Source organism: Panthera pardus, unplaced genomic scaffold (genome assembly GCF_024362965.1).
Source record: "Panthera pardus isolate Hobbes unplaced genomic scaffold, ASM2436296v1 HiC_scaffold_11, whole genome shotgun sequence".
In the NCBI taxonomy this organism is placed as follows: Eukaryota; Metazoa; Chordata; class Mammalia; order Carnivora; family Felidae; genus Panthera; species Panthera pardus.
In genome coordinates this window covers 49,205,161-49,219,201 of record NW_026526666.1, presented here as the reverse complement: position 1 = coordinate 49,219,201, position 14,041 = coordinate 49,205,161, and the positions used below count along the sequence as shown (strand labels likewise).

The following is a 14,041-nucleotide window of genomic DNA, read 5'->3' as shown; positions in this document are numbered from 1 at the left end:
CACACACACACACACACTACTATTATGAAAACCATGCTGTTGTTTCCGGAATTTTGAATCTTTGATTATTATAGACATTACTGGATTTATATGACATACAAGTATAAGCACAGTGTAGCTAAAAATTTTAACTAATATCAAACTTTGTGCACACACACATACATACACATTGCCATTATGACATTATGCTATGCAAAGAAAATGTCCTTGTTCTCTACCACAGAAAAGATTGGATGATAAGAGAGTAGCTAATGCAGACCAAAACCGCACAGCAGAGAGTTTCAAAATCTAAATCATTGTATGTTAATGATCATCTAAATAAGTGACTCATATTAAGTAGTTGGTATGGCATTTATCTGTGAAGGATTTACACCATGGCTCAAAGGGAAACAAAAAAATGTCTTGCAATACATTTCCATTGCTTATGCTTAAAAAATGCATATTGAATACCTAGAAACCAGAAAAAGAACCATCCATAATAAAAGCTAGCTTCATTATCAAATTCTGAGAATAATGTGCTGATCAAAACAAATTATGATTAGTTGTTTCCACTTAGGATTATGAATTATGGTATTTATATAATACTTCAGAGACAGGAACTATTTAATGTGTACTTCAAAACCAAAATACTTCATTTTTGACAATCAAAGTATATAGCGTCGTCTTGGATCTTTGGTCAGGAGGTGTGGGTCAGTCCTAAAGGAAGTTTTAACTATATAGATTAGCAAGTACATGCACATCGAATAGAGACTGGCATGAGCTGAGCTTTTTCTCCCAAAGAATATGAACTTCCTGAGAACAGAGATGGCACCTTATTCATTTTTGTCTCCCTGTACAGGAGCATGCATGGTGACTTTCACATAATGGATATTCAATCTCTTTGTGGTTGCCGCTAGGTAAAACAATGCAGAGAACTTCATGTATTACAGAACTTGATTAGCAAAACTGTGTAAGGTTTAAATGATTCATAAATGTGACATTTAGCTTGAATTTAGAAAAATAAGTACAAGTGTTTTTTTAGAGTGGGCTAATATAAGATTGCCAGATTAAGTAAAGGACATCCCATGAAATTTGAATTTTTAACTAAAAATCAGAAAATTTGTGGTATAATTATGCTCTAAATATTGCATTTGATATACAAAAAAAAGGGTTATTTATCTTGGCATCCTGTATTTTTATTTGTTAAATCTTGACACCCCTAAGCCAACTAGTTATTTAAAATCATTTTCTAGATCCATGCAACAGTTTCCATAAGACAAATAGTAAAAGCATGGTTTACTTTTTTTTAAGTTTATTTATTTATTTTGAGAAGGGGTGGGGGGGGGGGGAGAGGCAGAGAGAAAGAGGGAGAGAGAGAATCCCAAGCAGGCTCCAGGGCTTGAACTCACAAACCGTGAGATCATGACCTGAGCTGAAGTCAGATGTTTCTCCTACTGAGCCACCCAGGTGCCCCAAAACATGGTTTATTAATCAAGCAAGTATTTATTTAGTGTCTATACTTATTACACAGTGTTTGAGGCTATAGGGGGATACAAGAGACATAAATCTCAATCCTTACTCTCAAGGATCTAACAACCTAGTTACAGAGAAAACTGAAGCATTAGAAGCAAAAGCATGATAGCGTGTAATCAGAGCCAAGGAGCCAAATACCGTGGTAGACGAGTTTCATCCTTGCAGGTGGAGTGAGAGGCCTTGACCAAAAGGTATAGATGCAAAAATTGAGATGGCATATATGGAGAGGGAGACGAGAGTAACAGCAGAACTGTGATGAGTCTAGAGCTGCAGTTACATGTGAGGGAGTGCCAACAATATGTAGGTAGAAGAGAGAGAGCAGGGAAGACCCAGATTAGGAAAGGTCTTGAGAGTTGCACAGCATTGTTTGACTTGATGCATTAGGCAGATAATGTCACTGGAGAGCTTATATATCAGGTAAGTAACTAGGAGCCTAAGTGAGCTTGGATTAACAATACATATAAATTGGGTGGCTAAGTTGATTAAGTGTCTGGCTTTTGATTTTAGCTCAGGTCATGATCTTACAGTTCATGAGTTCGAGCCCCACATTGGGCTCTGCAGCCAATGGTGCAGAGCCTGCTTGGGATTCTCTCTCTCTTTCCCTCTGTCTCTGCCACTTACCCTCTTGTGCTCTTTCTCTCTCAAGATAAATAAATAAACAAAAAATAATAATACAAGTGAACCAAAGACTCAATATAATTTCCCAGTGTATTGAATTGAGGAAAAATTGTTGGTATGCTTTATATATTTCAAATATTTTTCACATAATCTCTCAAGGTTTCTTTGAGTTTCCAAATTCAAAGTTGTTGCTAAAATAGTCCTGTGTTACTTTCTTCTAATGTATTTGATATTGAGATATGTTCTAAATTATCTGACATTGAGATATGATCATAATAGTACATGGATATATTTGTGCATATTAGAAAAATAAGAAGTTAAGAAATAAAAACCCTCTCTTTCTGAGAAGAGCAAGAAAGTCCTTATTTGTTCTTAGGTCTCATTGGCCTTAACTGTGTTACATGTTCATTGCTGATCCAATCCCTTTGCTGTGAAATCCACTATGGCAAGAAAAATGAGATTACTTTGATTGAGTTAAACAATGATGAGCCACCTCTGTGGATTTGTGATTGCTGGCTGAAACACAAAGCAAAAAGGGAAGGGATGCAAGGACTCTAGGGAGATTACCACAATGCACACTTCAAACAAAATGTTATGCAGTCATTGCTTCGTGAGGAAAAGTTGCTGTTAATCAGACAATTTACAAAGTTTTTAAGGATTTGTAAACAAAGTATTGAGTCTCTAGGGAGTTTAATCTTCAAAGTTAAATGAAATGAAACCCTATTTGTCTGCCATCTTATTTTATTGTTTTCTTTGTGTTTCCTTGGCATTGTTACCATGGCGACTTCAAATTTGTTGAGTAAATGAGATAGCTATTTGTATTTTTGATTTTACTTTATGGTAAGAATTACCTTTTGCAAATGTTTAATTTTTTTTCTTTCTGATATTTTATACTGAGAATTTTCTAGCTGGCCAAGAATTTCTATTGTAAGATGTTATACAACAGGTATAGAACAGTGTCAATGTTAATGACATTAGAAAAAGATAAGTCAAAACTGTCAGAAAAGATGCAAAAATAGAAGTGAAAGAACAGGAAGTTTTTTGATTAAGAATAGTTCAATCTGTGTTACTTAATTTTCTGTAGTAAAAGGTAAAAATACAAAATGACATGTCTTTCACACAGTGATAGAAAACCCACACAGCTTATAATTTAGTACTGTTTTGCTTGCTATTTTGAACCAGGAACTTAAAATTATAGACAGAGTGATAGACCATAACAGGTGTATATTATATACAAAATAGTATGGGAAGGCAAAAGTAAAAAAAAAAAAAACCAATAAAGAGAAAAACTGCTGAGAAACTTCTTGAAACTGAAGGAGAACTCTAAAAAAGAAAATAATAATTTTGGAAAAGTTAATATGTGACCAAAATTGAAAGATATAGAGAGTGATTTTGGTAGGTGAGGTCAAGTTAACCATATATAAAAGAGGATGGAACTAAATCTGAAGCACCCTACCTACAAAATTGTCTTCATATTAAAACTTACAACCTACTCTTGAAATATTTTACAGGTTAAGAACCTGACCTTTGGACCCAGACAAACCTGGGATTAGATCGTAGCACTGCTTTTTGGTTGAGAAGATACTTTATTTTCTGGGAGTCTCAGTTTCATCTTTAGCAAAAATGGGAAAATAATAGAGATTACTAGTAGTGAGATAGATGACAGGTAACAGGTAGATAAATAGATGAGTATTGGTGAGATAATGTATGTGGAATACCTTGAATAGAAAAATATTCAATAATCGGTATTCATTATTCTCCTCTCACAGATGAAGGAAAATTCCCATGTTAATTACCCTGAGTAAAAGAAAAGTAAGATTTTGTAACATCTCAAGGTAGTTCTGGGCATTGGCTCTCTAACAAACATTGTTGTGGCATGACTTTATCTCTGCCTGAAAGTTACAAAGACAGCTTCTAGGAAAACAATTCCCTGACTACAATGGGTGATAGGTTTTTGACTCTACCAGCTGCACCAGCAGGTTTGTGATAACATCACTGTTTTCCCAGAAAATTTCTTTGATTCACAGAATCACAATGTTGTATTATTTTTAAGTAGGTGCAACCTTGGAGATTATTTTATTTAGCCCTCAATTATTACTAATAAGCAAATCCAGGCCAGGAAAGTTAATTAACTTCTCTTAGCCCACATAGGATGTTAGATTCCTGTCGAAAACTATTACCATATACTGTGTATTCATTAGGGTAGAATAGGTTATGCTGCAGTAACAGCAAGTCAAAAGTTCAGTGCACAAATGAACAAAAGTTTTTCTTGGTGTCCAGTGAGTGTTGGAAGGAAGCACTGCCCTTTAGGTATCCACAGTCAACTAGACTAACTTTCCACCCAGTGCAGAAATGTTAACTTTTTGTTGCTCTTGCAACACTCATCCAACCTCTTCATGAACATTTCTATTAGTGAAAGAAATCATTAAATTAAGAAGCAAATTAGTGTATTATTGGAAAGTTCTGGTTATTAGAATGTTCAACAATATGTTAATGATGTTTACCCATATTCATCCATCTAAAACTGGGTGAGGTACTTGGTGTGATACAAAGATTATTAAGGTATGCCTTCTCTGGACAAGGAACTATGCTTGAGCCTTCAAATATCTGAAAGGCATTCATATGCTTTGCCTTAGAGTTCTATTTTTCCAAGGCAAGTTTCCAAATTTCTTTGACATTTTTCAAAGACCTGCTTTCTAAATGCTTCACCATCTTGGTTGCAATATTCTGGACACATTCTAATTATTAGCTTGGCTTTAGACATTGATACATCAATTAAACAAATATCTGTCCGTGTGGAAATATTCCACAGAGGAATAAACAAAATGTGAAAGAACTCAGGAGAGAAGTCAGAGTTGGAGATGGATTTAAGAGTCATCTACCTAGAGTTGAGAATTAGAACTAGAAGACGAGATCATGTCCCTGATTGCTGAGAAACAAATAATTAAAATTTTAAAAACAAAATGATAGTACAAAACTACCAGAGGACTTGCCTAGAACTTAACCTTGGTTTCCCCCCAGTAGTCATGGCAACTGTATGTACAAGGATAAAATAAGGAAATTTTATTATGCTCATGTAGGTAAAAATAAATAAATAAATGAATAAATAAATAAATAAATAAATACCTCCATGGGTAAGAGGAATATGACATCTGAATTAATCTTGATCTAGGTTTATATAGCTTACAAAAAACTATTGGTTCATAATGAATAGAAGATAAGGATAGCCCTAATTGTGTAGTACTATCAAAGCTAATTCTGGAAATTTCCAGTCTTCCAAGACATTTGAAATTGAAGGTCATGAGCATTTTACTTAGAAAATATGAGATTTAAATATGAGAAAGGATAGGTTCTAACTTTCTATCAAAATGCCATAAAGCATTCAGGTCACAAAATAGTTATCATCATACAACATTTAATGATACAACTATTATAAAATAATTAGCAAGAAGACCAAAGAAACAAATATTCATTTGAATATTAAACTTTACATTCTTAAACCTTGCTGATTATCTGGAGGCATATTGACAATGTCTCCATGCGGCCTGTTTCCCCAGCCTGACCCACATCAGTTGATTCCTCACTTCTGGATTTCAAAATCCAGCAAAGCATGACAACTGACATTCTCTTTCTTGCTAAATAAACATTTTAAAGTCTCATACAAGACTTTTATTATTTTACTGTAAAAGAATGCTTTCATAGCCAAAGTGGAAAACATTCATAAACACAGAATAAATGGCATTCTTTCACAAGAAAAGGTAAGCAGTAAACCTACACTCTTAAAAAAAAAAAAAGCAGTTTTATTGAGATATAATTTACATACCTATCAAATTCGCCTTCCCAAAATATACAATTTAGTGCTTTTATTATATTCGCAGAATTGTAATACCATCACCACTGTCTAATCCTAGAAAATATTAATCATCCCCTCAAAACACACTCTACCTGTTAGCAGTCACTCCTCATTCTTTGCTTCCCCTGGTCCCTGGAAATCTCTTTATGGTTTTGCCTATTTTGGACATCTCATCTAAGTGTAATCACACAACATAGAGCCTTTTGTGACTGGCTTTTTTCACTGAGCATAATGTTTTCTAGTTTCATTGACCTTGTAGCATGTACCAGTAATTCATCCCTTTTTATTGCCAAATAGTATCCCTTTGCATGGATATACCACATACCACTTTTAAAAATAAGATATGACACTTTGTGAAATGCAGGCAAATTGCTAAAAGTGTTATTTTTCTGTAATCTAAGTGTGTAATTATTTTCCCAATACAAATACATCAGTTTTGAGCTTTATAATCCATAGTATACATGAAGGTGAGCTCCAGTATCCAACTACCTCAGTATTTTGTTTTCAATGAAGCAGTTGCTTAAATTCAAGTTCCCAAAGGTATATAATAAAAATGAAAGTAACCTCTTAACAATATACATCTAATATACAATATTGTCAGTAAGCTGACAGATCCTAGAAAAAATGCCCACATATCTATCAGTTGCTTCTCCAGGGAAACAGACAGATGCTTGGGAGCCAGGGACCAGGCAAGGGCTACATTAAAAAACATTGTTTTGTGGGGGTGCCTGGGCAACTCAGTCAGTTGAACCTCTGACTTCGGCTCAGGTCATGATCTCACAGTAGGAGAGTTGGAGCCCCACATGGGCTGAGTGTTGACAGCGCAGAGCCTGCTTTGGATCCTCTGTCTCCCTCTCTCTCTGCCTCTCCCCAGCTCTCTCTCTCTCTCTCTCTCTCTCTCTCTCAAAAATAAATAAACATTAAAAAATGTTTTTTAATGATAAAAAAAATAATAATTACAAAAAAACATTGCTTGGTGCCCACTGCTCCACGTTGGTCACTCACGCAGGGCTGTGCAGCTGAAACATTGATCCTACAACCTGAAGCAGTCAGGAATTTATCAAAGAGGGATATTTTAGACGGATGGAAATTTTGTCATGGCGTGGCTCCAGTCACTGGGCCATGAACAGCAAAAATCCTCACTGACTCTACAGAAAATAAACAAGCAACAAAAATGCTCCTGAATTGTGCCAGCAGCCAGCAGGTAAAATAGAGCTCAAAGTTAATGACCGGCAAATGAGCTATGACAACTGTGTTGGAGCTGTTTGTCCTGAGCCTGCACGTTAAAGCCAAGGAGCCCTCTGCTAAGAGACACGGCCCCTGCTCCTCCCTTTGCCAGCATTCCACATGGCCTGTGCCTTCATTTCCTTCAGGTCTGTGTTCAGACATCACCTTACCAAAGAAGTTTTGACCTTCTATGAAATAACAACACCCGCCACCACTACCACCACCACTTGATCCTTCCAACAAAATTTAAGACTTAGTTACATCTCTCGAGTTTTTGTACATTTCAGTTGTGTTAACCAGTATTAAGATACTGCCTAAATACTTAATCAATCGTAATAAAACATCAGCATAGATAGCTTCCTCTGATATGTCTGTTAGTTTAGACATAAAATAGTTATTGCTACAACTACTACTTGTTAGTTATTTTATCAAAGAGTATGACCTTTGATGGTGGCCAGAGGTGAGGAAGGACAGGAAAAATTAGAGCATATCAACCTAGGACACAGAAAATAAAACTTTCTCATTTAATGGTTGTTTGTTTGTTTAATTTTTGATGCTGATTCTGGGAGTTGAGATGAGGTATGGTAATTTTTGTGGCTTCTCCATAATTCACAACCTAATACCCTGCAGTCTCCATTTTTTGTTTAACTCTCACAACTCTAGGGTTGTGTCTATTTCGGACATCTCATCTAAGTGTAATCATACAACATAGAGCCTTTGGTGACTGGCTTTTTTTTCACTGAGCATAATGTTTTCCATTATGTACTTTAACCATATAAAGTAAATCTGTCACAATATTTTCTCAAATTAAGGAAAATTAAGGAATGTGTTCTCTGACTCTAAAACAGTCCACAGAGGGATGTCATGGAGTGCACTTTCACATATATGGGGATGGAGGAGGAATAAATCCTCTAAACTTAATTTCTTTCAAACTTAGTGTTTTGTGATTCACTCAGTTGAAATTCCTTTTAAATAGATAACAATGATAAGCAATAGAAGAAAGTGTTCTGACAAACAGAATAGTGACTGTAATCACCGGTTATTATCACATAATAATGGAACAATGTAAAGAAGTCTAGAGAAAGCGGGCCTAGGCTTAAACACAAGTTCTGATACTAGTTAGCTATGTACCTTCAGACATATTATTTAACCCCTTTGAACCTTAGCTTCTTCATTCCCAGTAGGTGCAAACAAATTTGTTCTTGTTCATTTCTGAGGAGTGTGGTGAGGATCCAATAACATAAAGTATCTGAAAGCTCTATGAGAACAGTAAAATGAAAAATAACTCTTGAGTAAACAGAGATGACTTAGTGTGGTAAGAAAGGGCACATATTTGATAAAGTTTATTTGTTTCATTAATAGAAATTTAGACAAATCCAGTGGTACAGTCACACACAAAAAATTTAATTGGTAAACAAATGATGGGGATTTTCTTTGAATATGGATTTATAGTTGTCTCAGTTTTGTTTTTGTTTTTGTTTTTTGAATTATAGGCCACAAAATCAACTGTCCAGTTTAGGTAAAGATGAACATTTATTGGAAATATATCAGGGGCTCATTAACTTAATAGGAGCCTGGAGAACTTTACCTGGGAAAAGGATAAGAACCAAGAGAACTCTGGATTGCTGCACAGAATCCGCAGCACGGTAGCAGCATGGGTCGCGCACTGCTGCTCTTGTGAGGAATGCAACCTCCAAACACCCCCGTGTAATCATGATGCTTGTCCAAGATACAAATTCCACATTCCTCCCCAAGTAATATACAAAGAGAGATGCCCTTGAAAGGAAGGTCAAGGTTCTAATGGAAAAAGAGGAGAGTGGATGCTGGACAAGCAAAAAAACAGTGTCCTCCAATGTTTTACGTATCATATATCTTCAATTTAATTGATTCTTTTTTTCTTTTTATTCACTGATATTTTCTAACCAGGATTCAGCAGTCTGAGGGCATGTTTTCCTGAGGCCTTTGAAATCAAGGGCACTTGCTTATGTTGTGAGAAATCTAATGAGATCAAAGGAGTCACAGAAGAAATATTTTAGGGCATACAAATTTCAAAATGCTAGTTCATGATTCTAACTTTATCAAAACTTGGATGATAATTGATCCTTTTTTTCTTCTACTCCAAGGAATCTTTCAAAATGGAAGGCACTACTTGTATGACTATAGTTGCTGATTAAACAATTGTCATGATTGAGAAATATGAAAAGTCTTGCCCTAGATTAAACATGGCCTAAATTTACAAATGGCGAACATGAAAACTACCACTTGTTTAATAAAGTTGCCTCAGTTTTTGAACTGCACGTTAACAAATAATTCCTTAAGTATTTATCTTTCAGACACAAAGAATTATCCATAACCTTGGCATTTTACATGAATAAATAGCCTCACATATATCTATGGAGGGTTCTTCTAAGATCCTGGGTTTAAATAAAAGGGGGGAAAAGACCTTTTTAATTCTATCACTCCCTCAAAGATATTCATGGTGCATCACTCCCTTCTCCAGTGCCAGAGGTATGGAATTTATCTGAATATATAAAACCACCTCCAGAATGACACTTTCACATGAGTGATGCATACGTAATCAAAATTTGACTTTGTTTAATCTCTTGCCTGAAGCATCTTTCTCCAAATATGTTAGTTTATTACAATTATTTTGGCATTCAAATGTGTACCTTTTTTTTCAGTAAATAAAGATGTAGATGGATTCTGTAGGGGCTCAAGGGACAGTGAGATGAAGAAAAAATTTGTAAAAAACATAGTTTATATGTGAAAGATTTTAGATCATTGTTATCATACTCTGCTTTCTATTTTTGTTTAAAATATTTTGCTGTTTGAATGTTTATGGTATCAATTTCTCTTATTTATGTATCAGTGAGAAACCAGGGCATCCATAGTAGCCCAGTCATTTTTTGAACTGTTTCACAATCTTCCAACTGAAGTCTTACTTATCCTATCATTTATTTCTTACCTTTACCCAATATCAAATCTTGTTGAAATCTGATTAAGCAACCCATTTGCTGACTTTTACTGCCAATATTTTTGGAAATGGTATAAAAAAACACATTTTAGGCAAAATATATTGATTGATTTGTTAATTCATCCAGCAAACATTTCTTGAGTACCAATTATGTATATAGACTAGGTACCAGAGATACATTATTGAGCAAGACCTACAAGTTCTGATTTTCACAAAATCTACATTGCTGCAAAAAGAGAATGCAAGTGATTTTTAAAAGAAAATGTTAGGTAACAGCGAGTGCCATGATGGAAATAAAGCAGAGGAATTACGTTGTGTTTTGGGTGACAGAGAGGAGTCAACTATGCAGTTCTGACAAGAGCATTCCAGGCAGAAGGAATACTCTAAGGCAAGAATGAATGTAGCATGTTCAATGAACAGAAAGAAGGTGGAGGTATATTGAGTAAGGGGAAGAGGGGTACAAGATGTAGGAGGAGAGGTAGGTACTTAGTGAGGTTAAATAATGCAAGGTCAAATAAGCCAGGGAAGAACTTCAGATTTTATATTTTAAGTGAGATGAGGGGCCACTGATGGATTTTAAGGAAAACAGGTGATGTGAAATAATGTATATTTTAAAAAATACCACTCTGGCTGAAGTGTGGGAATACATTGTGACTAGTGGAGAGTGAAGGTGAGGAGATTAGAGGCTATGGTAGTTATTCAGGTGAGAAGTTAGTAGCTTCAATTAGTTTGAAAGAAGTGAAGAAAAAGAGAAACATTTCAAACTAAGTTTTGTAGGTAAAGTTAATAGGATTTGCTAAGGGTGTGGATTTGAGAGATAAGAGATAAGGACCTGCTGAGAGATTTAGAAAGAGAACAAGGAGAGAAAGGACTGCTGTGGGTATAGGAGGAGGAAATGAGGTATTGTCTTAAAAGCTAGAAAAGAACAGAAAGTGATCTAAGAAGAGGGAGTGGCAAACCAAGAGATTGACTAAAATGACAGAGGAGGGACCATTGTATTTGCTAATATGGAAGTAATTAGTGACCCTGATACGAGGAGTAGCATGGAAACCCAGTGAAGTAGATTGAAAAGAAAATGGAGATACACATCTTTCTTAAAAGGTTATACTGTGAGGAAAGGCTGAGAAATGAGACAAACTAGAGAGAAGTTTGAGGTCAAGATAAGTATTTTGTTTGTTTTAAGATCAATGACATTAGAGCACATTTGTACACTAATGAGAAGAAATTAGAAGAAAATAATTCCAAGTCTTGAAAGTAAAAGGACAGAGAATTCACAGAATGCATGAAGGTGTTGCCTTTGAGAGAAACAGACATGCTTCCTCCATTTTAATAAGAGAGAAAAAAGAAAATATGGGTACAGATGATGATGGTTTGTATGACTTGAGGGACATGATGGATATTGACATTTGGTTCAAATGGTAAGGGTCTCCATGTGTTAAAGAAATGCTGGAGCCATTGAACTGAAAGGATACGAAGTGTCAATCTTTACGTGAGCTGACAGGGTGAAAACATGGGTGCATGAAGTTTAGGATTACAGAGGATTATAATTTACAAAGAAAATCGAGAACCTTAACTGTATAAAGTAGCTATATTATGTAATGTTTCTTTCTTGACATGGTCGGTAGTCAAGAAACACATGCAAAAGGCAAGTTAAAATTACATTAGCTTACGTGCCTGGACCAGGGTGTTAGCTGTGGAATCAGAAAAGAATAAAACAGGTGACAGGGCAAGTAAAGAGAAGGCAGGAAGTGCAATGGGTATTTATTGAGCACCTACTGTGTACTAGGCCTTTCACATGCAATAGCTCTTTTGTCTTCAGAGCAACCCTAACAGATACATTTGTTTTCTTCATTTTAAATGTAAGGGCACTGAAGCAAAATGGGTTGAAGAATTTGAAATAATGAATTGGCCTATAGCACTCCAAATCTCATGTTCTTTTCACTTCGCTAATCCAAGGGAAGACCTTTAAGAGTTTGGCATTTAGTAGACTCAGGGATGAACAAGGAGGGATTAAAGATGATAAGATTTTCATCCTAGAGAACTGGGAAATAACAGTATTGAAAAATATATTGGAAGAGGATATTATGTAGAAAAACATGACAAATTGTGTTTTAGATGTATAATATTTGATATTAGCAAAAATTCTCAAAAAGATACTAGAAGATCGTGATAGATCAGAAACGGCCTCATCAGATCAATACTAGCAATACATATCTATTCTTCACCCACAGGACTGAAACAGGAAGCCATGTTTTGTTAGGCCTGTCTATGCTTTTGTTTTGTTTTCTTTTGTTTTTAATGAGTTAGTGCTCAAATTATAAAACATCAGATTTTACTGAAAAGTCCACATTGCTGGCTTGTCTTTAACAATAACAACAAAAAGGTACATCTGGTGGAGTCCATATTCCTAACTGGTAAAAAATAGGTAGAATTGAGTATTGAGTATTACTGGGCTCTTTCCCCACCCCCCCACCCCCGTTGAAAATGATATTTTATTTAATTAATTTTTTTATTTACATACAAGTTAGTTAGCATATAGTGCAACAATGATTTCAGGAGTAGATTTTTTAATGCCCCTTACCCAATTAGCCCATCCCCCCTCTCCAGTAACACCCTCTCCAGTAACCCTCTGTTTGTTCTCTATATTTATGAGTCTCTTCTGTTTCATCCCCCTCCCTGTTTTTATATTATTTTTGCTTCCCTTCCCTTATGGTCATCTCTTAAAGTCCTCATATGAGTGAAGTCATATGATATTTGTCTTTCTCTGACCAATTTTGCTTAGCATAATACTCTCTAGTTCTATCCATGTAGTTGCAAGTGGCAAGATTTCATTCCTTTTGATTGCCGAGTAATACACCATTGTATACATATACCACATCTTCTTTATCCACTTATCCATTGACAGACATTTGGGCTCTTTCCATACTTTGTCTATTGTCGATAGTGCTGCTCTAAACATTGGGGTGCCTGTGCCCCTTTGAAACAGCACACCTGAATCCCTGGGATAAATACCTAGTAGTGCAATTGCTGGGTCATAGGGAGGTTCTATTTTTAATTTTTTGAGGAACCTCCATACTGTGTTCCAAAGTGGCTGCACCAGTTTGCATTCCCACCAGCAGTGCAAAAGAGATCCTCTTTCTCCACATCCTCGCCAACATCTGTTGTTGCCTGAGTTGCTAATGTTAGCCATTCTGACAGGTGTGAGGTGTTATCTCAATGTGGTTTTGATTTGTATTTCCTGGCTGATGAGTGATGTTGAGCATGTTTTTATGTGTCGGTTGGCCATCTGGATGTCTTCTTTGGAGAAGTGTCTATTCATGCCTTTTGCCTATTTCTTCACTGGATTATTTGTTTTTGAGTGTTGAGTTTTGATAAGTTCTCTATAGGTTTTGGATACTAACCCTTTATCTGATATGTCATTTGCAAATATCTTCTCCCATTCTATTGGTTGCCTTTTAGTTTTGTTGATTGTTTCCTTCTCTGTGCAGAAGCTTTTTATTTTGATGAGGTCCCAGTAGTTCATTTTTGCTTTTGTTTCCCTTGCCTCTGGAGAAGTGTTGAGTAAGAAGCTGCTGGGGCCGAGGTCAAAGAGGTCTTTGCCTGCTTTCCCCTTGAGGATTTTGATGGCTTCCTGTCCTACGTTTAGGTCTTTCATCCATTTTGAGTTTATCTTTGTGTATGGTGTAAGAAAGTGGTCCAGGTTCATTTTTCTGCATGTCGCTGTCCACTTTTCCCAGCACCACTTGCTGAAGAGATTGTTTTTATTTCATTGGATATTCTTTCCTGCTTTGTCAAAAATTAGTTGGCCATACGTTTCTGGGTACATTTCTGGGTGCTCTATTCTGTTCCATTGATCT

General features: G+C 35.7%; 1 protein-coding gene across 12 annotated transcripts in view; it reads left to right on the top strand.

The window, feature by feature from the left end:
• LRRC7 (leucine rich repeat containing 7) overlaps window positions 1–14,041 on the top strand; it is a 553,063-nt gene that overhangs the window by 196,862 nt on the left and 342,160 nt on the right. The gene's annotated exons all lie outside the window — the stretch shown is intronic.